Source organism: Mirounga leonina, unplaced genomic scaffold, assembly GCF_011800145.1.
Source record: "Mirounga leonina isolate KUSES-001 unplaced genomic scaffold, KU_Mleo_1.0 Mir_94, whole genome shotgun sequence".
NCBI lineage: Eukaryota > Metazoa > Chordata > Mammalia > Carnivora > Phocidae > Mirounga > Mirounga leonina.
This window is the reverse complement of record NW_023270855.1, coordinates 9472839-9499705: the sequence shown is the minus strand read 5'-3', so window position 1 is coordinate 9499705 and position 26867 is coordinate 9472839. Positions and strand designations below refer to the sequence as shown.

At 43.9% G+C, this 26867-nt stretch overlaps 1 protein-coding gene across 1 annotated transcript in view; it reads left to right on the top strand.

Moving 5' to 3' along the window:
- LMCD1 (LIM and cysteine rich domains 1) overlaps positions 1 to 26867 on the top strand; it is a 58847-nt gene that overhangs the window by 1597 nt on the left and 30383 nt on the right.

Sequence of the window (26867 nt, the reverse complement as noted above, 5' to 3'; positions counted from 1 at the left end):
AAGGCAAGGAGGGAGGGAGGAAGGAAGGCAAGGAGGGGGGAGGGAGGAAGGAAGGCAAGGAAGGGAGGGAGGAAGGAAGGAAGGAAAGGAGGGGGGAGGGAGGAAGGAAGGAAAGAAAGGAGGGAGTAGGGAAGAAGGAAGGAAGGAAGGAAGAAAACAAAAACCCCAAACATATGTCAGAATCAAAATAAAAATGCAAGCCACATGACTTAGAGGCACAGAGTTCATGCATCTGATTTATAGCTGCACCATTACACAGCTGACCTTCCCCAGACTCCCACACAGAGTCCAGCGGACCCTTCTGAATGTGTACACCAAGTCAGACTTAATCAGTGCATCTCTCTGGAATGTGCCATGTCCCATCACATTTGCCAGAATATTTGGAGAATCAAGTCCTCTCTCCTTCTATGGAATTCTCCTAACACTTTAGACCTTGGTATGCTACCTGTTAATTTCTACCTAGTAGCAAGTCGTGCATGCACCACTTTTATTTCTTTACACATCTTCCTAAACTCCTTGAAGACAAACCTTTCTGGTTCATCTCTGTTCCAACACAGCATACCATACACAGCAGGACTCAATAAACTTACCAGTGAACCACTGAATATCCGTCCAGCTAAGACCATAGTGTTCGCGGACAGTACATTTTGTACATGAATGTTTTTTAACTTGTAGCACCAGGATATTTGTGTGTCTGAACTGCCTCCCCAAATTCAGCTGAGGTAAAAGAGTTTAGAGCTAAAGGGGCAGAGCCCCGTGGTCCTCTAGAAAGTCAGATGATTTGGGTGTGGTTTTACTACAAGCTGACTGATAATGTGTGAAGTAAGACCCAGTACATGGAAACCCTCCTCTTTGCTGAGGGCCAAAGCCATCACTTGGAGGAAGCCTTGTTTTTATTTTCCTTTGCATCGGAGAGTGTGATTATCCAGATTAGAGGTGGAACACGTTCCCCTTCTTGTCACCCTCTAGTGCCAACTTCCTTGGCCTGCAAAGGGTTTATTTTCCATTTAGATCCAATTACAGGCTTAGAGAAAGAATGTGGTGGGTAGAGATGAAAGGGTAGATTTTTTTTTTTTTTTAACTTCTTGGGACTGTGGCAATGAGGAGGACAATCACCACTATGTAGATTAACCAATGTCTTCAACTCAAAAAATCAAGGGAAGGGAAGGAAGTGGGGGAGAAACTCTCCTTGCTGAACGTTATAATAGTGATTAAACACCATGTCATACCAACAGCATGCTGAAAAGATTTTATTGCATATTTACTCTTTAAATCTGCAGCACTGGGAGGTTTTATAACATTTGGCTTCAGCATGCATAATCACACTTAGGCATTTTGAAACGATTTCATAGACTCTTGGAGCTGCAAGGGACCTATTTACAAAATGAGAAATGGTTTAAAATGGCATACAAACTGTCTCTACTGCCCTAACCCCAAGGGGAAGTGGGGTATGAGGAATCCCTAGCAGCTGGAAAGTCATGAAAAGGTCTTCAAGAGAACATAACATCCAAACCCTGGAGTAGCCTTAGAGATTGTCTAACCAATCCCAGACGAACTGAGTGGCTCACCGTGGATCACATACCTAGTTAGTGGCAGAGCTTAGAAATAGTTACCTGCCTCCTCTCATCTGTGCTAAATTAAATGCTGCCAATGGCCGCTCTTGAGCCGTCATTTGTTTTTCTACTGGGAAAGAGAAGGTTTCCTAGCACAGAGAGTTCCCTGAGAATAGTCAGCATTCCTTGGTAATAAAGGGCTTTGAAGGCCAAATGCCATTTCTTTTGGTGAAATCAACCACTACTGCAGATTTGTTCTTCTATTGTTTTTTAAGCGTATTTAAGAATACTGGTACTACTGTTCTTGTAACCAGATCAAGGTTCATACCCCAGCTCTAACACTTACTACCACTTACAGCTAAGTAGTACACACGTACGCATCCTCTTGGGTACTACCTAATTAACTTCTGAGTCTGTGTCCTTATCTGAAAATTGGAGAGACAGTAGCAGCATCTACCTCCCAAGGCATCTGTTATCATTAAATGAGATAATGTATACAAAGGCTCAGCCCAGAAGGTCTCAAATAGAGTTAGTTATTATTATTGGTGGCAATGGTATATTTTGATGGGTGTGTGAATGCTGAAAGGAGTCTTTTGGTGAATGAAGGACATACTTTTCTTTCTGACTATCCCATCTGAAGAGCAGCTAATTTTCATTCAGCTGAACCAAAGCGAGTTGCTCAGTCTCGATAAGCTGAACGTTGATCTCCTCTTCATTCCACCCCAGCAGATACAAAATCTGCTTACATGGAGCAGAGATTACCATCATTTCACTCTGGAGTCATAGAATTTTAGGCCTGGAAGGGGACATGGGGCTCTTTTCACTTTTTAGGCAAGGAAACAGGCCCAGAGGGGTCAAGCTCCTTATCTGAGATTGCTAAGAAGATGTGCTGAAGCCGATTTAGGCTCTGCAATAATACAGGCCCGCTGGCTGCCAAGGAGCCACTTGCAGGAATTTAGAAAGGACCAGGACAAAGAGATCTAAGAGCAGTTCACTGTGGACTGTGCATGTGCCATGGACTGGCTCCAAAGGGTTCTCCTTTTCAGCCCTCAACACAATGTCAAAGGAGCATTAATTGATGGTTCTAAGTGCATTGCCAGGTTCAGCTGGGCGTCTCCCCACACCCTTGTCTGCATCCCCTCCCTCTTGGCTTTCCTGTCCTCCAGCTTCATCCTCCCCTCTGTCCTCAGCCCTTCCTGCTTTCACCTCCAGTTCCTGCAGCATGCAACACGGCTGGCACGCTGCCTGAGTGAGCCGATCCAATGTAAACACGCTCCTCGAGAATTGTCGCTGGCTCCCTCAATCTTAAAAATATATTAAGCTGTCACTTAAAGACCGTAATAGCCAAGGCACTGGAGACATGCCCATAGGTGTATAAGCAAGTTGGCCCAAAAGAGAGGATTATTTTAGAAGAAAGAAAGAAATTATCCAAGTCCTTCTTAAAGGATCTCCGAAAACAGATGCTGAAGCCATTACTTTGTACATTGCAGATGCCTGTCCTATCGTGCCGACGTGTGTGATTATGTGGGGTTGGGGGGCTGATGATTGACTTTCACCAGTGCATCTACCACCTGGGCTGATGGGAGGAAGAGAAAGGCTTAATCACAGACCATCTCTAGGCTTTACTCTCAGCCCTCTAGGCTCCAAAACCTTCTCCTAGCCAGGGCCTACCCACCATTCTGTAAGCAGAACAGTGGGAAAAGGACTTTGGTATTCCCCCTCTGAAGGGCCTGTAGTTTGATCTTCTCTCCATGTTAATTGGCCAAAGGTAATAAAGAAGAAAAAGAATAAGCTGAGTCCAGCAAAAGCTGGGGACTAGGAAGGAGGGACATTGACATAGGCTCACATGTGTATCATTCTTTCCCACCCCCATGCCCACCACTTCTGGTGAGGATAAGGTAAGGAGCAAAGTGAGGGGATAATTCCTCCAGCAACCCACTGGGGTCATCGGGGCTCCAGAAGAAGTATTCGATTTGACTTTGACTTTGGAAAGAATCATTATTTTCTTTCCAACTTGCACATTCAAAATAGTGTGTGAATAATAAAGTGGAAATCTGTCATGATGAGTATAGACCTTGGGTGTTCTTATCTCCCCAGTGTTCATCCAACACCATCGAAACATGGATTGGGAGAAAAGTTTTCTGGCAAGGGTTGAGTCATTCTAATAACTGCAGGCATTTATTTATCAGGTGACTTTGGACAGGTCGCTTTTCCCAGGAAGTGGCAGACCTTGGATGAGAACCATTCTTCATTTTCCCTCCAGCCCACTGACCTTTCCTATACACCATGCTATCTCCTAAATAACAAGTGATTCTGGAAAAACAGACCTAAAACTCTTCCACTCAAAGTAGAATTGTGGAACAGTTTTTCAGGACATCCAGAAGGGAGAGACAACTGTTGTTCTTTAAGTGGCTTCATTTGGAAGTACCCCCACCCATACACACACACACACACACACCCTTTCACTTGCTATCAGGAGGAGGATTTGGCTGGCAGCTGCCATGATCTTGCCAAGTACAGGGCCACCAACCGATTCTACAGGAGTCCCTCGAGATTATGATATTTCTATAACCTTACATGGAACATTCAAGATGTCCTAAACCCATTTTTGGAGCTTTGTACATATCAATGGCCTGAATCTGCAGAAGCTCTAGAAATGCTTTCTATAAAGCTTTTATAGAAAACATCAAACAAGAAGTTGGGCCTCATATGTGCACTGAGACTCTTTCAGTGGCCAAAAATTAAACTTGGTATCTAGGCCTAAATATCTGATGTGGAAATTTGATGGTGGTTTCACAAAAACAGAAACAATAAAACAATTACAAAGCTTTGTCAAACTTCCAGATCAACTCTTCACTCATTGCCTGCTCTTTTATATGCGAAGCAAACCCTTTTACATTTTTTTCTCAGAAGGGACATGTTTAGTCTTCCTTTTATCATTTGTTTGGACTCTTGTCCCCTAAGAACTCTACGGGGAGACTCATCCATTCTCTGCTAGCATAGATAAATTCGAGGAAAGACCGAAGAGAGGAAGGGAAGACCTCTCTTGAGTGCATGCAGGGCGCTTGACATTTCTCACATCCCATTTAGCCTTAAGGACTACCATGAAAAAAATGTGACTGTACTTTCTCCACATGAGTAAATTAAGACTAAGTTTAAGTGATCATATGATGGCAGGTTAAGAACTCAAACCCAATCTTCTCTGATGCCAAGCCTTAAGCTCTTTCCCCTCTAAGAAAAAATAAGAAGGCTTTCCTCAGAAGTAGCAGTCTGGTAGAGAGGAGCTCTGATTATCGCTGTGTGCTTCACTCAGAGATCAAGGTCTCTCTACACATTAATAGTCTGATTCAGGAATTGCCCAGCATTTGCCAAATGTTACCAGGCATTTGTACCTCTCTGGTATCTCTTGGTCACTAGTAGGTGTACACTGTCACCCACAACAAGTCAAAGCCATTTCCAGGTATAGAACAAGGGCTTTCTAGATTTCGCCTGGTTTCTGGTTTTCTAGAAGTCTGATTGAACTCTCAAGGGAGGAGGCTGGTAGACAGACAGTCTAAGGAAGCATACAACAGTATCCTAAAATTACTGAAGAAGCAGTGACCCTTGACCAAAAAAATAAAAATTAAAATAAAGAAATCCTAGAGATCCCAGTCCCAGAGCTTCCAGGAAATTCTAGCCTGGGGATAAGCTTGGCCTCTGGAATGTGTATCTCTACATGCCTGGTCAGCCTGACTCATGGTCTACCCAATAACATGTGAATCAGGACCAAGCAAAACACTGCCAAGCCCCCACCAGGACATGCTTTAAAAGGAAATAAGATTGCTGAGGGGGAAAAAAGCAAAGCCTCCATTTGGCAAGCCACTCTTTCGAAGGACAAAGGAGTACTAGGGTCCAGCCCATGGCGGCTGTTTAAAATCCACATGATCTGTTTATAGATTTTTTTTTTCTCCTGTTTTAAAACATTAGATTCTTTATAAAATTAATCTTTGGAGAAAAATGCAAATGAATCATTACTTAAAAGAGCTGAGCAGAATCTAGGGATCGTCTTGGTCAGTCCCTTTGTGTTGCAGTTGGGACATGGGGGAGAAATAGCATATCCAAAATTTACATGAGATATAACTGAAAGATGCATTGATTCACAGCATCTTTTATGAATTCGGGAGAAAAGGGTATATTTTATGTTCTGTCACTTCCATGCTCAGAGTACTCTAATTTCATGTCAACCTCATACCTTCAAACTTCAGAAGGTCAGGTGAATGTTTAGAGATAGAACGATGAGATTTAGAGGCCAATTGAGAAGTGGTTAAACACATAGCCTTTGCAAGCATGGAGATCTAGATGTGACTCGTGGTTCTGCCATTTGCTAGGTCTGCAACCTCTGCCAAGTTGCTTTTCCTCTCTGGACCTCTGGTTCCCCATTTGAGAAAGAGAGTTAACAACAGTTCTATATCTAAACAATAGTTAATGAGATAAAGCACGTCAAGTGCCTGGATGCCTAGTAAGTGCTCAAAAAATACTTTCTCTTGCTTCCTGGTATCCTCTCTCCTCAGTACAGCCCAGAAATCCCATAGGTAGTTAAGCGTTGGAGCATGGAAAACCAAGTTCAGCTTACCTACGTCATGTCACATGTGGCTTCTAAGATATCAGATTGCAGGACCTTCTCTTTGTAGCTAAACTTAGACTTAGCCATAAATATACTCAGGCTGCATCATATGCAAAATTGTGACAATGGCAACAATTTGCTTTGGGTGGCTGGTTGCTACACTTCTAAAAAGCTGCCCTTCCCTTGCCTGAGACCAGTCGTTGGCCCCAGTTGTGTGACCTTCGATAGGCATTTACCCTCACCAAGCCTCAGATGTCTTGCTTATAAATCAAGGTAAGAGTCACTCATTTCTTCATTTAGCAAATATTTATTCAACCCCTGTCACGTGCCAGGCATTGTGCTGAATACAAGATAATGAATAAGAAAGTTTTGGTCCCTGCCATGTAAACTTGAGTCTGGTGAAATTCATTTCTGAGAAAGGTAAGATAAAGGCCAAATCATGTCAGTGTTCTATGATTCTGTGTATTCCTTGACCATCTGGATTGCATGTGCATGCACACTACACACTTAATTCTTCTTCTTTGCTACCCACCCTCTTATTTCCCAGCAATGCACACACCTGAGCCTCATCCAACCCCAGTCATTTCTACAGTGTAACAGAGGAATGAGTGTGATAGTTCCCCAGTTTTTGCATTTTTTAAAGATTTATTTATTTGAGAGGGAGAGAGCAAGTGAGGGGAGGGGCAGAGGCAGAGGGGGAAGCAGACTCCCTGCTGAGCAGGGAGCCTGATGTGGAACGGAGCCTAAGGCAGACACTTAAACCGACTGAGCCACCCAGGCACGCCTCAGTTATTGCATTTTAAATAGGGTCTTCAGGGACGAAAAAGTCTGAGGCGGGGGGAGGGGGGGGCCACTGGCAGCTCTCAGGTACTTCTGGTAACCAGCAGCCCCTTCAGCTGCCTTGCAGACATGGTGGTGGACAAACTGTCCATGCTCAGCCTATGTCCTCAGAGGCAGCCCAACACCCCAGGCTTGTCCTTCATGGTGTTGATGGCAGGGGCACCAAAGGACAGGAGCACAGAGAAAGGGCTCTTGGCTGACTAACACCCCTAGAACCTGCCCTTAAGAAGACAGCATCTATTTGGGCTGTATGACTAAGTGGCATGTCCAGGTACTGATTCATGAGGCTGACTAGCAAGGTGACTGGCCTGGCTAATCCATTGGCTGGAAGAAGTGGAGGGAGAGTGGAGCCCAGCCCTGCCCTCATCCTGGAGGAGAGCCATCCACCTGCCGAGGCATTCCTGTGCTCCCCATGCAGCCCTGGCACTGTGGCTAGCTGGTGTCCTTGTTAAGGGGATCTGGCCATAACGGGGGGAAGGGTCAGCATTTGGGGGCTTATTTTAGAGGAAGTCAAGGGAATTTTTAAAATCCTGTTAGCAGATAGAGGAGACATTTTTAACCAGGGATCTGTGGACAGAATTAAGGGTATCAAGGAATGTAAATGAAGAAAAACTGCACCCTTGTATACCCAGCCTCTAACTGATTCAGCATTTCCTTCAATTATGATTGAAGTCAAAAGCCCTGAAAGCTTAGCAACCCCTTGACTTTTTTTTTTTTAACCAAATAAAGCTATTGTACAAGACATTTACATTAGAAAAAGATAGCTGGATATAGGCCCTGTGTCCTTGATACCAATGGAAATCTGATACATTCATATCCTATTCCAGCTGAGATAGATGTCTAATGTACCATTTATATTTGCCCATGTTCTGAATTAACAATAAATCCACTGCTAAGTCTTGTTAATTAACTTAATAAAGGCAAGTATATTACTAAATCATAGGTCTGTTTTTATATATTGGTACTATATCAGTAATAGTGGTTTCTTCTGTAATCCTACATATTTCATGCATTTAAAACATTGTTCTGAGAAGGGATGCTTTCATGTCAGACAACCAAAAGAGCCCAAATATATTAAAACCTCTGTCAAAATAAAGCTTTAACAGTATTCTATACACAAATCTGTGCATATATAAACACACATCCATGCATACAGCTGTAGTGGATTGAGATCTGAGGCTCCTGGAGCAGACAAACTGGGTTTATATTCCAGCCCGGCCACTCATTTCCTATTATCTTGGACAAGTCACATTACCTCTGAGCCTCAGTTTCTTCAGTAAAATGGGCCTAAAAGTTGTCGTCCTCAACAATAATCTGTTAAGTTCAGGGCACCTGAGTGACTCAGTCGGTTAAGCATCTGCCTTTGGCTCAGGTCATGATCTCAGGGTCCTGGGATCAAGCCCCATATTGGGCTCCCTGCTCAGCGGAGAGCCTGCTTCCCCTCTCCCTCTCCTGCTCTCTCTCTCTCTCTCTGTCAAATAAATCAATAAAATATTTTTAAAAAATTTTTTAAATGGATAACTTTATTAAAAAATAATAATCTGTTAAGTTCTTAGCACAGTACTTGAGAAATAATGTTGCATGTTAAACAAGAGTTACCATCACTATGAAAGAGCTCATGAGAGCGAAATGATAAAGAGAATAAAAACATTACTTTGATGAAACTTATCCACTTCTAATTTGGCACACCTTAAGAAGTTAGTTCGTGCAAACATATATGCAATTATTGTATGCCAGGGACTAAGGGACTAAGCTGATCAGTGGAAAAGTAGAAGGAAAAGAGTCTCAAAAGCTGATGGTTTCGTAAAAGGAACAGCCAGTGCGGCCATCAGAGAACAGTGTCTGAAGACCTTGGTCAGAGATACAAGTGTGGAACTGAGGAAATCAGAAGAGGCAGTACTTAACCCCACCTGGGAGGTCAGAGAAGGCTTACCCAGGAGATGACATCTGAGCTGAGTGTTGAGAGACAAGGATAAATGAGCTGTTAGAATCAGGTCATGGTCCAGCTTTATACTTTCCAAGTCTGGCATGTATATTCTCCATCCTACCTGACTTCTAACTTGGGGAATATCCTCCATCTTGAACTGTGGAGAAATACATTTCCACGTATCCATCCATCCCCACATATGTGTCTTTTATTTTCTCATCTGAGGACTTCCCTTTTGCCTCTCAACCAGAACACTTGGGAGTGATGAGGGTAGCCCTGCCAAACTGGCACACAGAAAGCTTTATGACAGCAACTTGAGACTCTCCCAGTTCCAGCAGAGGAAATCCAGCCAACTCAACCCCCCTTGAGTTTGAATTTTTGCAGGAAGATTTAGGTTCAGATAACTGAGAATATGCAGTATCAATGGGAAGAAAGGAACACACACACACACCCTATGAAATTCAGCACACTGCACGTGTGAGCAGACCATGAAAACAATCCAGAGTGCCACAGGGTGCGTTTGTGTGCCCCAGCTTTTATTCACCTTTAAACTCTGACGCCATAAATGATACTTAGAGGAAAACTTCCAACTAGGAATGTGAAAGAAAATCAACCTTTTGAAATATGGAACTTGTTTAACAAGATCCAGAATCTTACATCAAAACAATTCCTTTTGTACAGTTCTTCAGATTTCTCACTTGGCCTGACAATGTGGGTTCCTCGTTGCCATGTGTTAGAGCAGGTGAGGCATCGAAATGAAAAACACATGGTTTGGATGTCAAAATGTCACTGGGATGATTGTTCTTGATTTTTGTCAGTTGTATATGGTATGTTAAAAAAAAAAAAAAATTCCCAGATGATTCCCTCTCAGTTATCTGGAAAATGAAGTTATGGGGATCATGCCTGTGTTTGCAAGGACCTGAAAAGAGGCGAAGTTTGATGGAAATGCTGTGTTTCCTTGAGTCTCTCTTCCTACACAGCCGACAGGCCCAAACAGCCCATGGGGAGAGACACCCTCTAATAAGATTCATGCCATCTAGAATGGCTGTCGTCACCCGCCTCTGCACCTTTCCTTGGACTCAGCCCAGGGCTGGGGCCATCACAAGAGAAATCATCATATGCTTATTTGAATAATGCTTGTACTGTGTATTTCAGCAATTACAATTGATTTTTAAGAGGTAGAAAGGGCTTCAGAGTTTCCCTAGGTCATCCTCCTTATTTAACAAACAAGGAAACAGATCTTGCAGGTCAGGTGACTTGCTCAAGGTCACAGAGCTAGTTAGTAGAAGAGCAGGGGCAAGAATTTGAGGTATCATAGCATTTCAGGTCCAGAAAGACTTTTAAAACTTTATTCTGTTCAACCATCCCATCCTTAGACTTAAACATGAGATGAATTGGACAGGACAGCCAGATGCTCTGAGAATACCACTGACCAGCATGCACAGCTCCTGAAGATACCTATTTTTTGAACCCCTCTAAATATTAGTTCTACCTTATTGTGAGCTAAAATCTCTCTCTCTGCAACTTTTTCCCATTGCTTCTGTTTCCCTAGCTCCTCAGTTCAAGGATGCAATTACCACTTTTTTCTAATGTTCCAGTTCTGGTAACAGACCAAGTCCTACATATTGTTCAGGATTAAGATCAAAGCATCTGTTTCCTGGGTTAGTTCCTGCCTTCTGGGAAACCCACTGTCAGCTTTTAGCTGAGTGAGATGGCCAACAGACTGCTCCCAGTTTTTGTTTTGATGTGAGTTTGGTGACTTGTGCCACCTTCTCCATCCGACAGCATATTTACCTCTCCTTCTAATCTCACCCAGTTGGGAAGGTCACTTCTATGCCACCAAACTATCCTATTTCTTGGAGGAGAGCTTTTACAGTAAAAAACATGGCAAAAGAGAAGGGGATAGGCAGCCCTAAAGCACTAAGAACTCCAAACCCACATCATAAATACTCATGAAAAATCAGCACTGGTCCACATATAAAGTACCCGATTTATAAAGGGCAGGAGGCAGGGGGAGATGATAAGTAATCAGAGAAGACTAAGAAGAAAACCTTGATAAACAGAGGTAATATCTTAAAATATTTGCAAAGTTATCATAGTTTATTACTATGTGGAATGCTAGAGCGGTAAGAGAGTAATGTAAGTTTTATATCCTGGTGACTTTTCCATCTGGAGGGAATGCTCAAAAAATAAATATGAAGGCTGGTCACCAAAACCAACTTGCTTTCATTAAAAGATGCCACTAAGAAAGTAAAAGACAATCCACAAAGACAAAATATTCATGGTACATATATCTGACAAAGGATTATGTCCAGAATAATAAATAACTCCTTTAAATCAATTCTTAAAAAGCAGTCCAATTTAAAAAAGAAAACAGCTGGAGATTTGAACAGGCATATCACAGAAGATGTCTAAATGGCTACTAAGTGTAGGGAAAAATATTCAACCTTATTACTCATCAGAAAAACATAAAGGCACAGTCAGATAGCATTGCACACCCAGAAGAGTAATAAAATTAAATACTGACAATAGCAAGTGTTGATAAGGATGTGGAGCAGCTAGAATTCATACGTTGCCAGGAAGAATGCAAAGTGATACAACCACTTTGCTGGGGCACCTGGGTGGCTCATTGGGTTAAGCGTCTGACTCTTAGTTTGGCTTGACACATAATCTCATGCATCATGAGACTGAGCCCTGTGTGGGGCTCTGCACTCAGTGGAGAGTCTTGAGGATTCTCTCCCTCTGCCCTTCCTCCCATGCACATGCATGAGTGTGCACACTCTCTCTCTCAAATCTTTATAAAAAAATTTTTAAAAAGATACAACCACTTTGGGAAACTGGTAGAGACAAAGAATCCTGAGGGGGTAGAAAGATGTAGAGAGAACATGAGGGCAAAGGACAGAAGACAGACATGGAATAGAGTAAGTGAGACCAGCACCCCTCAGTGGGATCCTCACCCATGTGGCTTAATCTAAAACCTTCTAACCTATGGACCAAGATGAGAACTGGCATGATAGGAGTGGGGCCAGAGGCATGGGAGGTAGACTCTTTGGCAGATATAGGAAGAATCGGGAGATGAAAAGGAAATGAAAGTGAGAGGGTTGGGGAAGGCACCATCCCAAACCAGATTCTGAATTTTTAATGTCTGGTCCCAAGTTTTATTATCGTCCTGCAGACTCGCCTACAAAAGGATTGACTTTAGGATGGTGGATGAGCCAAGCCTTGATTTGTTTCCTTCCTTCAAACGACTGACTTGAACCTTCATCTGACCCTTGAGGCCCCCCTCTTTCTGGCTGGAAGTCTCTTGAAAACAAACTCCAGTGATTTCCATGGTCTGGGGAGGCAGTTGGCTCAGGTCTCTGGATAACAGCAGCCGCATCTCAGGAGAGTTGGCCCTCCTGAGAGACAAGAGCCAGCGGGACGACTGAAAATTGGCTGAAGTTTAGTCCAAACCACTCATAGCTCAGACCCATATCGACTTTAAGTTTCTAGTCCTTGATGAATATTTATACCAAAATAGGGCCAGTGGAAAAGTTCCATCTGTGTGGATTTTAAGAGTTTTGCCTTCCCTCAGCCACATTGACCAAACTCAGGAAAGTAGCAGAATCATTGCCAAGTACATGCTCTTTGAAGTACAAGAAATTCTGAGAAGGCCCTGGACCCATCATATTTCTTCTCATCCTGAAAACTTAGATTTGGCACTCCTTTTTTTAAAAAAGTACTTAATATCACCACCTCTCAGTGCTTTAGAATTTTAACCTAGGCCTGGACACCAGGAACACTCTTGAAAGAGTGGATAAGTCTCTTCAAAGTTTTGCTGGGTGAAATTGCTTTGCTGGTTGATACTTTTCCCATCTTTCTAAAATCTGGATGGTCCCATTAATCACTTTAACTCACCTCTTTGCTTTGCTAGTTGACAAATGGCCCCAAATTTTCTCTTCAGTTTTATTAGTCACTCCATACTCAGAAGTGAAAACGCAAAATATTTCATTAAGTTCTGCCCTTGATATGAGGTACTAAAATAGCAGTTCTGCCCTTGCAGGAGGCATATTAACTGCACTTACCAAGCACAGGCCATGGGCCAGGCACTGTGCTACATAGTTTTTTCCTAATGTTTACAGAAATCTCGTTTTACACATGAGTAAGATTCAGAGAGATTAAGTAAATTGCCTTGGTGACATAGCTAGATGAACATGAATTAAATGGAGAAAATTCAATCCACAGCTCTCTCTCTTCCCTCTATGCCATTTCTTATCTATATATAACATGTTTCCAGGGTTTCAGAAAGATGGGCCATGATAGAGAGTAGCCCTCAGGCTCATACCTTTTAAAAGACAACGGTATTAGCTAGAATTTAATGATGTTTCATATTTGTCATATTTTTTATGGTTACCTTCTGTTTAAATACATTTTAGGGAAAGTTTTTTTTTCAAGAAATAAGTTTTTTAAGTGATTTGTTTAAAGAAAAATAATCACACAGATGATATATTGAGGACAGAATTCATGAACGAGGAACATAGGGTTTCATAAAGATCTAATATTCAATTATCCCTAATCTCTATAGCACTTGACAATTTTCTCAACATCTTATATGCGGTGTCATATTTCATTCTCACAACAGCCCCATGAAGCTGGTAGGAATTATGATCCATTTTAAAGGTTAAAAAAAAATCAAGGTTCAGAGAGCAGAAACTGCTCACCAGGGTCACACGGGTAATGATAAAGTAGCCAGGGCTTGGGTTCAACTCCTCCAGCTCCAGCATGAACAGTGCTCCCCCAGTGCCCCGCCAGCAAATCATTTCAAGGGCAGGAGTGGATAAAGGGATATTTCAAAGCAATGAGCCAAGACCAGAAATGCCATAGAAAGTCTACAGAGCTTAGCGATTCTCAAGGGCTGGCTTGAGTTTTCACAGTTTCCCAGTGCTTGAATATATTCTGTTTCATGGAGAAGCCTGCGGTTTCTACTTTCTGAGTTGCTCTAGAGAAGTCTGATTATTCTCTCTCTGGTGAGTCACCTTCCAGAAGTTTCAGAAAATGGCTCTCCCATCTAGGGAGCATCTCCTACCTTTGGGGATACACCACAGAAGGGATGGCACCAACTAGAAATGGGCCCCTCCAAGAGGAAAAGCTGATTTCTGTCCAAGAAGAACATTTCTTTCCTTGTCTACTTGCTTTGAACAACTGACCAGAATTCAGACCATAGGTCTGGGTCACTGGAAGGGCAGTAATACTATAAACAGGGGAGAACCAGTGGGTTTGGTGGCAAAGAAGGTGAGATGGCAGTTCCATCATCAGTCTACCCACAAAAAAATTCCAGGAGCTGAAAAAACTGCAAACTGAGAGCCATAGAGAATAGCTGAGGCCATTTGAATAGATTGATGCATAAGAGAGAAGCATGTTGAGAATCAAGAGGAGGTAAGAACCAGTGCTAGAACCTTAGAGGGGAGGAGGGAGCCATTGAGGAGGGCCAAGATGGGTGGGGGCAACCAGGAGAGGCTAGAATCCCGGAAACTACAGGAAATCAGCATGATTCTTGTTTTTCCGACTCTTCCGGCAGGCATCAGCCTCGGATGAAGGATAGCTATTATGCATTAGCTTTTCACATAACATGGAAGAAGTGTTGATCGAAGGCAAAAGTGAAAGTGTTATGATAGAAGCTAGTCAAACACATGTTCACTGAGGAGCTATATGTGCGAGAAGTATCTGAGGCACTGGTAGAGCAATAAACTCAATACACGGGGACCCTGCCCCCATAGAGCTTATAGACTAGCAGGAAAGAATGTCATTAAAGAGTTATATTCAGGATTGAATAATTACAATCGTGATGGGTACTACAAAGCGGTACAAAATGTAGGGGTTTCTAAGACCGTGTGAGAGGGGTACCTGAAGGACAAACAGAAGTCGGGTGAACGGAGAGAGAAATGTTCGAAGCAGAAAGCACTGCGTATGGCCAGGCTCAGAGGAATGTGGCATCTTTCCTGGGGCATATGGTTAAATGAATATCCTAAAATTATTCAAGAGATAATTTTCTGAAAGTGACTTGGCTTCTGTAGTTCTGATTTTGCATTTTAATTGTGTTAGATGAGCTGCAAAAGGTGAGTCCTTGAAAATGAATTATTTGCAAAGTGAATGACCATCTGCTAATTTCTGTTTCATAAAACTAGGCTTAGAAAAACTTGACCTAAATACTCCCCAGGGTGTTTTCATTTCTAAGAATCTATGATTTCCTTGTGTCAGATTTTCTTAAACATGGAATTCCACTATATAAAGTTACATACAACTAGTTCATTAGGGAGAGGGGAAATCAAGGAAAGGATGAAATATTTGAAAATGTATTTAGTGTTAGTTTGAATAACATGATGATAGGGATGCCTGGGTGGCTCAGTGGGTTAAGCGTCTGCCTGCGGCTCAGGTCATCCAAGGGTCCTGGGATCGAGTTCCACATGAGGCTCCTTGCTCAGCGGGGAGCCTGCTTCTCCCTCTCCCTCTGCCTCTGCCCCCTGCTTGTGCTCACCCTCTCTCTCTCTGACAAATAAAAAAAATTTAAAAAGAAAAATATATGATAGCGAAGAAAAAGAAGAGGGAAGTCATTTATAAGAAGGATATCAAAGCTGGCTGAAGGAAATATGTGTGTGTGTGTGTGTCTCAAGGCTTCCACTGTCATAAGTTAACCTAAGAATTTACATGTAGAGATTCCCAGCAGGAATCATTTGCATAAGCAAAGGTTCCAGACTTTTAATAACACTGCTATATTTTTACATGGCACACTTCCTATTACGATATTAAGATTCAGATAAGCAAGATTAAAAATTCTCCAGCTTGGTTTGCTAAGTCTCTCCATTTCCAAAATTAACTCCAGTAAATGTGTGTTATCCTTAGATCAGTAATGCTGCAAGAATTCAGACACGTACACACACACACACACACACCAAATTAACATCCTTATAGGAAGATATTCTTAAGACATTAGAGTGCTAGGATGGTGATTAACATAACATAATAATAATTTTTAAAAAGACATTAGGGCGCTAAAATCAGGGGTCTTATAAAACTGGGGCAGTATAATAAGTTCAGTATTGCCAGCCTCAAGCTGTCAGTCTTATCCTTGAGGAGGAGTCTGCTAAAGGCTGAAACCTAAGAACCATGAAACCAATTAGATTTTAATTTCCAAGTATGGCCTGAAGGTATTAGGCCTGGGGACACCAACCGCCTGTTCTCATTTAGGAGATGGGGGAGGGGAGAATAAAGAAATCCTACAAGGACTTTATTTTCTTTTATCTTAACTTCCCTCAAACCACTTGGTAAATCTCTGATAAAATTCCCAAGGGGGTTGGATAACTTCTGGATCATAGCGAGACCAGTGGCTTTACTTACATCTTCCCAAGAACCGGCAGGGCCTATCCATGAAAGAAAAAAGACAAGTTTTAAAAAGATAGCATTGGAGCCTCTGGAAACAGTTTGGCAAGAAATGCCGTGCCCCACTCTTGCTCTATGGGAATCCCTTTCACAGTCAATGAAAACAGTGCCCACACTTTGGGAACCTAGTGGTCTCAAAAGATCCCTAGGAAGTCTGGACGTGGGGAGAGGTAGGAGGACCCTCCTTCCACTGTCTATTTCAAATAAGCAGGGCACCCCTCAAATAATGGCCTTTCTTGTCTAAAAACAGGTAATTTTCAAAAACAGGAGGGAATGGTTTCATCAGTCTGCATTTGTGCAATTCGCTATTCATGGTAGCCTGGGCAGCGTCTGTAGCCAGTTCAAAGGGAGCTGGTGTCAAAGGAAAATATTAGTTCAGTCCTAAAAATCTTATCGCTTCAGTCCAGCAGGGCCCCTTATACATAAAATTTGTGGACCTGCTCTGGATTCAACCATGCGGACCCATCAGCTGTCAGCAAGAAGCTGGCGGCACGGAGGCTGGTTTCCTCTCTCCCTCGCTCACCATCATTTTTGCTCTGGCAAAAGAATGTTAAACAAAGGAGTCAGAGTCCTGAGCAGGGCCTGATGATTTCCTGCATTTTCCATGCACTGCCATCACACGGATGCCATCAGCCTGCCATCAATCGCTCAATTTAGGATTTGGAACTTTCTGCCTTGTTCCATACTCCTCTTTTTCAAAGTGACCCCAGCCTCCTCACCTTTGAAAGATAAGAGCTATTCTACGAATATTTCAAGGCTACCCACCTTCAAGGGCTCTGGCCACTGCCAAGTGGGAAAGGAGCCCAGCCATGTGAATTGTCCCATGGAATTGTTAGAGCTCCTCCGTCCAAAGGTCCCTTGCATCAGGCCTTTCCAAGAGCCACAAACCCTTGGAAAATGTACTGATTTGAGTCTTATGGCTTCTTTGCCTATTTTTTAAGAAAGTGCTAAAAATACAAAAGAGTAAAATTACCAAAAAGGCAGATGGAAAGAAAAAGGGGTAGATAATCCCCTATCTCGGCTAGCGGAGCACTCACAGTGTCTGCTCCATTATGCCAAGTAATGATGTGGTAGGAGGTAGACATTACTAACAGACTCAGCCAGCCAGGCCTGCCAACGGGGGCATGTATGATTGCGGATAGCTCGTTCTAATCGGGGGATATTCAGGATGCAGCCGGTTAAGGATGGGCTCAGCTGTTGCCCAAAGGCAGGCTTCCGTGTGCCTACTCAGTTCATGGCCCTGGGTCTGTGCATCCCTGCTTTTCTGGAACCAGCCTCAAGTCAGTGAAGGTTGGCTGAAAGAAGAAGAGGGAGGGATTGGTAGGGAGGCTAGAGCAGGGTCTTAAACAGAGAAACCTTTCATTTCATATTTCCCTTTCCACATATGGATTTGCTTTTCTACTCAGTTTTCATAGCTACATTAACCCTTTTTGTTCACACATTATGTGAATCTTGGGAACCTCCAATAATTTCCTTCCCTGGAGGGGAAGACAGAACCAAACAAATGATGACAAGTATAGAATTGTTCCATAGAAGGTTGTTGTGTGCGTGCATGTGTGTGGATGTGTGCACATGTGTGTGTGCCTGCATGTGGATGGGTATGTAACAGGTCCTACATGGTGGTTAGGAGTTTCTAGGGGAAAGGAGAGAGGAGAGCTTCCTAAAGAAGCAATAGGAGGAACTGGCCAGTGGTTTCCAGAACTTCCCCAGGGGCATTGTACAGCAAGGAGCCTGAACAGAGGGATTGAGACCCATTTCAGGGACAGCTGGGTGGGGGAGACATGGGAGCAACGGGCCTCTTTCACCACCCCAAAGGGGCTGCGACCACCAGCCATTCTGCTAACCTCTCACACACTCTAGAGCAGCATGCGCTGAGATTCTGTGAATTTGTTTCTCCTTGCTGGCTGCCCTGATTTCAACTTAATTTTACCTGTGAAATGTGATGTGTTGAGAGAGGAAGAATAGTAAGGAGAACATGGTGTATTTTGCCCCAAACACAAGTTCTCCTAGAGTCAAGCCTGGTCAAACTATCTTGACAGAGAGAAGGGGGCAGGGGGGGGTGGGGAACATTTCTTATAGACAGTAAAAAGTATTCTTTTATTGGGCATTTGTTCAAAACTTTGCTTGGGACACCAGATACTCCTAATATCATGGGCTAAATCCATCAGACTAACTCTGTCAACCACAGCTGGCCCATGGAATCAATTTAGTACACACAAACCATTTAATAGGAAAGATAATCGAATCTGTACCCTGAAATACTGACAACTCAAGCATTTCTGCCATCAGCTCATCACCCACCAAATGTTTTCCTTTTCTGTTGCTTTAAATAGGTCTTTAAAAACAAAAAAGGAAAAAGAGCAAGTTTTCCATTCGTAGAATTCTGAGTACGAGATCAGTTGGGCTCATCTCAATTTGTTTAGTCTGTGCATTTTTATCCTTATTACACAATTCAGGAAAAGGATATCTAAGTTGAAGTGATTTCCTTACATCTGTGCTTGTCCAGACAGAAGACTAGAAATGCCCAAGGAGCAACCCTGGGGTAGAACCAGTAGATTCGGACACGTACCCACACATACATGCACCTACATCTGTACACATGTCCATATACACACACAGTCCCCTGAAGAACATTTGTGCCCCCAGATATGACTTCTGATATAGACAAGGTCTTTGTTGCTGCCCTTGTGAGACTTACTGTGGTTTTAGGAGGCACTTTATCCTAAGTTGTTTCCATGGCAATTTGCATGGCATTAGAGCATAAGTCAGTCAGTACAGAATGAAAATTTGAACAAGACCACCAGCAGCCAGGTCTGCACACTCCTCTGACTGGCGTACCATATTCTGAGCCAGCCATCTGAAGGCCAGGTGGGATAAAAGATAGAACCCTCCAAGAATGGGGCTACAGACCCCGCCTTTCATCTCCTATTTGGGGGAACAGGGTTTTCTTGGCCACAAACTGAAGCCCTGGCTTGAGGCTTCCCCGGCAAGAGTACAAGCATCAACAGGGAGGGGAGTGAGCCAGAAGCCAGAAGACGAACACAGAGCAATAGTTGTGCCTAAGATTGGAGGGAGTAAGATGGGGAACACCCATTTTACATGAAAAGAAAATAAATATACATTATGGAGAATAGGATGCCCAAAGTCACCCGAATGTAAGAGCAGACAGATTGGAAAGAGTCTGTGTTGTTCAGCCCGCATCCCTGGGCTCCTGGGCCCCAGTCTCTACCTCTGGTAGCATGTAGGACATGTCCCAGGGAGGGTTTGTGTTCAGGAAGGGCAGCACATGACAGTTATTGTACTAGTTAGTGTACTGATTCCATTACTCTGTTAAGATTTTGTAAGGCTGTTTGGCAACTTATTCTTTCAATCATTGGGGAGCTTCAAAAAAATGGAAGAAGTCCAGACCTTGTCAAGACCATGGGGTTTTTGAATGGGAAAGTGAATGTAAGGCTCTCATTGTACTTCCCAGCCAGGTCACTCTCCAAAGGGATCACATTTCTTAAGGCGAGGGGGGCGGGGGACCACTTTCCATGGTGCAGCATGTGACCATCTGACCATCTGGGCCTTAGGTGTCTTGGGCACCTCTGTCTGGCAGGACCTCTCAGTCCCTGCTTGGGCTGGGGAGGACCACCCCTGACCTCAGGCCTAGCAAAGGGTCTCAACATCAGTGTGAGTCCCTGAGGGAGCCAGCCAGCCAGTGAAATTTAGAAGCAGAGGAAGAGCTGTGGTCTCCCTTTTGTCTGGCTGTTAAGAGCGTTCCTGCATTGGGCATGAAAACCTGTGAGGCGGGCTTGTGCCAGGGAGGAAGGGACCAGAATGAAATAATGCAAGTCAGGCATGCTGTTAAAAACTCCCCTTGTAGGGCACCTGGGTGGCTCAGTTGTTAAGCGCCTGCCTTCAGCTCAGGTCATGATCCCAGGGTCCTGGGATCGAGTCCCACATCGGGCTCCCTGCTCAGCGGGAAACCTGCTTCTCCCTCTTCCCCTGCTTATGTTCCCTCTCTTGCTGTGTCTCTGTTGAAAAATAAATAAAATCTTAAAAAAAAAAAAAAAAAAAAACTCCCCTTATAGGGAATGGTGGTCTGGAAATAGAATGTGGGAGGAGAGGTCGAACCAATGAGCTGAGAACCTCAGGGTCCATGTTGTAGTTGCTGAGGGTACAATGGGGAGACCCAGCTGTTCCCAAACTTGTCTGAACATTAGCAGAGAGAACCTCTAAAATGACTACAGCCTGTGGCCAGTCCCCAGAGATTGTGGCTAAATTGCTCCAGCATGCAGCCTGGAAGTGGTTAAATCTCCCCAGGTGATTCTAATGTGCAGACAGTTTGGGAACCGCTGATGTAGCCCCTTGCTCCTTAAAGTGTGGTCCCCGGACCGGCAGCAGCAGCTTTCGCTGGGAGGTCGGTAGAACTATGGAATATCAGGCTCACCCCAGCCTTGTGAGACCAGAATCTTCCTATTAACTAGAGCCTGGCTGATCTTTATGCTAATCAGAGTGTCTGCTTAATTTGAGAAATGCTTCCTCCAAACACACGCAGACCAGGCCAAATCCCCCTACTAAAGTACAAACTCATGGCACACTCTTTTTCTAATTCCTGGTGCCAATTATATTTGTAATTCTACAGTTATAGGAGTTCCTTGAGAAATAAGTATAAGTGCCCTAAAATATCTGGGAAAGGCTTCTTGGCATCACTGCATTGGTTTTTAAAATGGAGATCCAGGATTCAGAGAGACCTGGGTTCAAATCTAAGCTCCAGGACCTTAATTTGACCTCTTTGAATAGTCTTAATTCGGGAGACCAACTCATCGTGGTTGGTCCAGAGCTTTCCTTGTTTCAGTACTAAAGTCCTACATTCAGGCTCTGATTCAGTCTCAGACCAACCAAGACAATCAGTTTCCTTTCGGTTACTTTATCCACAGCCCGGGGATAAAGGATCAGTGGTTCTCAGACTTCAATTGTGCATCCAAATCACCTGGAGGGCTTGAACAGCAATGGCTGGGGCCTACACAGAGTATCTGTGTCAGTGGGTCTGGGGTGAAAACTGAGCATTTGCACTACTAACAAGTTCTGAGGTGCTGCTCAGGGACCACACCTTGAGAGCTACCACAAGACCCCTACCTCAAAGAGGTGGTGTAAGATTTGCCTGAGCTCAGGCATAGCACACTGACTAGAAAACTGTAGAGCCTAGTACTCATTACAGCTATTAATTATTTTTCTTATGGAAAAGATGGGACTTGAGCTGGTCCCTAAAGAGTGGGTGGGAGTGATGCTCTCTGAGGTTTAGATGAGCATGTGCAGAATCCCCAGTGTGTATTTAGAAGTGTAAGAAGCTCAGGTGGTTGGAAAGAGAATCTGGGTAGAGGTAGTAGATGATATGGAAGGAGAAATAGATACATTTGGCCTGGTGAGGTGGACCACATCATGGGAGCCCCATGACATCTAACACTCAACAATGCTTATTCCTTTAAAGGCAGCTCAATACAACTTCAAAATGAGATGGGTGCTAGTATCCTTAATATAAACAAACTATTACGAGTTGGGAATAAACCCAGAAATGACTTGCTGCTTGGTTATTATGGTTTTCTTCTTTTTTTAAGTGGTAGCAGTTTCTAGAAGACAGTTTTCAGCATGCTGTCCGCCAAGCCATTATCTGTCCAGTCATCAGCAGGCCTGGGGTTGGAGTGCAAGCTGCAGCTCCCTGGTCTGGTACTAAGTGCACATGACCTCTTGTCCTTCACTTGGGCTTCCAGGGAGGGAAGCCAGTGTCTTGGTGCTTTTCTGCCGTAGGCATTGCCTGTGGTTCTGACTCACTTTCTCTTCTGGCCACTGCCTCTCCAGCTGTCCCTGAGGCCTGTCCATTGCCTGAACATCTGTACTTTAGTTTATTTAGCAGAACTGGGTTGGATGGTAGAAATCTTGGGACCAAGGTGATCGTGGCCTTGTCCTGCTGCCCCCAACCCTAACCTGGGACCTCCCACTCCTACAGACACACTGTCCCGTCTGTTTGGATCCAACTGGCCTGATGCCCAGAGTCAAGGCTAGACTCGTAGGAGGCTGTCTGAGGTCTGGAGACTCCTGGTGTGGTAGGAAATCATAGGATCTGGATTCCAAAGACATGAGTGTGAATTATGTCCTGAGCAGCAGGAAATCCCATTAGTTCTATGAGCGTGTGTTTTTTTTTTCATGAGCCAAATGCAAAATGTCTACATCCTAAGGTTGTTGGAAAAACCAAGTGAGATAAGGAATGTAAATACACTTTGTAAACTGTCAAGTGCTGTACCCTTAGCAGAAAGTACCACAGCAGATTAGATGAGAGCACAGCTCTGAAGGAAGACCCACCTGGTTTCACTTCTAGGCTCCACCACTCACTAGCTATTGGATCCTGAAAGAGAGGCTTAACCTCTCTGGGCCTGCTTCCTCATCTGAAAATGAAGTCACTAAAAGTACCTCTCATCAAGCAAAAATATTATGAAATGCTTGGCATATGCCCAGGACATAAGGTGTACTCAATAAATGTTAGCTACAGTCGGAATCATTAAGAAAGCTATTACATTTTTGCTTCAAGCCCAGTACAGATGAGGGTAGAGTGAGGAGACCCCCCGCCCCCCTTCCCCATAGGAGCTCCAGTCTAGAGCATTCTGAATGGACAAGGTGCTTCTCTCTCAGACTGTCGTGCATCCTCTGTTGATTAGGAATAATGATTATACTTCACAGGGTTGTCAAGTGTCCAGGAAGAGAATGCTTAAGTAAGTAAAATCACTCCATGGAGGGGCACCTGGGTGGCTCAGTCGTTAAGCGTCTGCCTTCGGCTCAGGTCATGGTCCCAGGGTCCTGGGATCGAGCCCCGCATCGGGCTCCCTGCTCAGTGGGAAGCCTGCTTCTCCCTCTCCCACTCCCCCTGCTTGTGTTCCCTCTCTCGCTGTCTCTCTCCGTCAAATAAATAAATAAAATCTTAAAAAAAAAAAAATCACTCCATGGATTGTCAAGCTGTTCACATTTTGGAGTTGGTGACAGCTGTAGAGGAGTTTCTGAGATCATTGTTTTCTGTTCATGATGGCAGTTCTCTTCCAGACCTTCTCGTAAGTTCATCTCACTCCACCCTCCACTGCCTTCGCTCCACCTTCTCTCCTTGGTGGGGAGGAAAGGGTTTGTTTTCAAGTAGCAAATCATGTTGGCTAATAATCTTTAATGACACATATGCCTAGAGAGTTTACCTGTAGACGAGTCAGAGTGACTGACCTGGAATAGAATTTATTGTCAATATTCAGAACACCCTAGCTCAGAAAGCAAACCCACGGATGGTCAGGAGGGCATATGATGGTCTGAAGATAGAATTTCCAGAAACGTAAAATCATGACTGTTATAAAAATAAAATAAAACTCAGCAAAGATTTTATTCAACTCATTAGTTAATGAAGTAATCAGCAAGATATTTAGACCAGTTCAAAAAGCATTTGAGGGGCTGGGTATTTATAGGAAATTTAATGTTTGGACAAGATTGATGGGTTAGGTACATAACTAGCTAATAGGACAATAACCATAACCTTCAGGTTATCTATTTTTAAAAAGGTTATCTATTTTAAAAAAGATAAAAACTCCTTATATTTGTATCTTTACCAGACAAAAATCTCCAAGTTAACATGTAGCTTCACCAAGTCTGGGAGTACAGCAAAGTAAATAAGTCTAGATAATCCTTGAGGGGACTATCGCCACCATATGCCACTGAGAGGACCTGCCACCTACTTTTCTGCCTTATGCCCAAGTTTTGGGTAATTTTTTTAACAATGGTAAATATTTTACTTTACAAACAACCTTTTAATCTGACTTGATGCTCACAACAGCCCTATGGAGGCAAAAAGGGGCAGGGAAAACCCATTTTGCAGAGGAGGAAACCGAGTTACATATGGGAGGAGAATTCCCATTGTCTAACCCCGAGTCCCACATTCGTTCCTAAACTCCATGTTGCATTTCTTCTTTTCCCTTCTTCATTTCTGTCCTACCTTGTTCTTGGTGACATTTTCCCCCCTGTGAGACTTCCCCTGGGGGTTCACCTGAAGGAGATGATCAAAGGGGGGAGGAGGCCCTGTTGCTCCCCAGCCCTTGCGTCCCCAGGGTTCCTGGCCTGAGCTAAGACCTTTTAAGTTCCTGATGCGATTCAGTTCCACAACATCCTACTCTCCCAAGCCAAAGAAAATTGTCAAAACAGGTTATCTCCCCTCAGGAAAAATGATAGCATAGATGCTACATTCCAGGAACCCATTTTTTTAAAGTGATGGCTCCTTTTAAGCTCTTCTGTTTTCAGCTACTGTGAGCCGCCACTATGTCATCTTTCATCCAAGACAGAGTCCACATCAGAGAAACCTACTGTTTATAAACCAGAATATCTTGTCTGAAACACTGCTTCTGGTTGATGTTTTCTCTTCTCAATAAACAGGATCATCATTTTCTGTGTCTGACACAGCCGGGTCTGTCTGGCTCCTGGATGAATGACATGCAGGGGACAAATGGCTATTTATTGTGTTAAGCAGTCGGCCAGGAAACTGGCTGCAAGTGTGGCCTGATGGCCCAAATCTGCTTCTTCCTTGCAAGGCCATTTATTTTTCTCTCCCACGGATTTCTGTCGCCATGGAAACTGTCCCACTAGCAGGATGGAGACTAAGGCCAACTCTGCTTCCTGCACTTAGTCAGAGAGGCAACACTGACACGAAGCAAAGGCAACAGTAAGAAAGTATATGAGGTGTGGAGTTAGAAAGTAGTTCCTCTAAAGTTCCCTAGGATTCTGAAGCTGGAAAAGGAATTTTTTTTTTTTTTTAAGAACATCTGATTCAGGGTCTCTCAGACCATTTACACAAGGGGTGCTGACAAGGAGAACAAACATCCAGTGCATAATATGTGCATGCCAAGCCCTTTCCTTGTAGCAACCCATTTAACCTTCCCAGTAGCTCCGCTACGCACGTTGGTTCTTACTATCTCCACGACCCAGAGGGAGAAACTGGAGACTCTGCAAGTTCAGTCACTTGCCCAAGTCCAGCAGAATAAAGGAACAGATTTAGGTCTAAAAATCCAGACCTTGTGACCCCAAAGCCTGGACCTCTCCACTTGAAAGAGCTGGGCTAGCACCTCAGAGGCTCCGAAAGCCATGTCACATCCAGTGTCCACCATTTTTATTTGATCATGTAATCGTTCCCACCCCCAGCCATCAACGACCCCTTTGCAACATCTCACAGAACGAGGATTCTGTGGAACAGGATTCTGGCAGTCTCGATCCAGGCCAGTTTTCTCATCTTACAGAGGAGCAACTTAGGCTGGGGGAGGAAATGAGTTGCCTCTAGCTGCACAGCTAATAAATGTCAGAGCCCGCACCACAGAGTCAGCGCCCTGCCCCACGGGCCGTGCTCTGCTGTGCTCTGCAGCCTCACATCACTATTTCTAAGCAAACCCTGAGCCGGCAGCCCAGCTCTCCGGCCAAGCATCAGGACTAATCCCCTTATAGGATGACTGTTAAATCAGCCACTCATTAGAAGAACAGCAGTGCCTGCATGCAGGGTGCTTTGCCACTTACGAAATGCTTCCACATAGCTCTTCTGTTTCCAGGCTTTGCTGCCTCTGGGTCTTTCTAAAACGATCCAACAACGAAGCCTTATTCATAAGCTGTATACCTTCCAAAATAACCATTGGCTCCCTCAAACATGAAGCGTGAAAGGATCACTGTGTTTCAACTGGTAGAATCCAAGGTGACAAGAGGCAGAAGCAGTGAGAGGTGGAGGTTTGCAAGGTGTTCGATGCCAGGGTTTTAGAGAACAAAGTTCTACCTGTGAAGGAAAGCTCCCCAGCTTCGGACGAGGAGTTGATGGTGAGCATCTTCTTGTTTTTCTTTGTTAACAAGAAGCTAGCACTGACCAGGCACAAATGTGAACATGCTCTCTATCAAATGTGTGCAGCATGGCGCTTACTCCGCAGAGTTGTGAATGTGCATGAGAACAGCGCAGTCCGAGAGGACATGGTGCGAACAGCAGCTGTCCAGTGAGAGATAGGGAGCTAGGTGTCACTGTGGGAAGATCTGAGGTACAGAAGAGAAATATTGTGAAGAATGAGTGTGTCTTCTCATGTACTTCTTTGAATTCTAACCGTAACGATGAGGACAGTCTCCCATGTTCCACTGCTTGTTTTTTCCCCACTTAAAAGCAAAGAGAGTAAAGGAGTAATGCTCAGATTGCAACATCCCACCCATCACGTCCTCTCGTATCTTTTTGCCCTTACACATTTTCTCCCTTCTCCTTTCTGCCTGCTCATTTTGCCTAACCCCCATCCAGAGTCACCTCCTCTAAGAAGCCTCCCTGGACTTCCCGTACAGGTTTATTCACACCTTCCTCTGTGCGCCTAAAGTCTGTGTGCAAAATAACACCAGCTACCAGTTTTTAGTACCCAGTGTGAGCGGGCACTTTACATACATTATCTTTGTACCCATTTGACAAGTAAGGAGACTGAAGCCCAGTGTGTCCAAGGCCAGGATGGCTGTTGAGTCA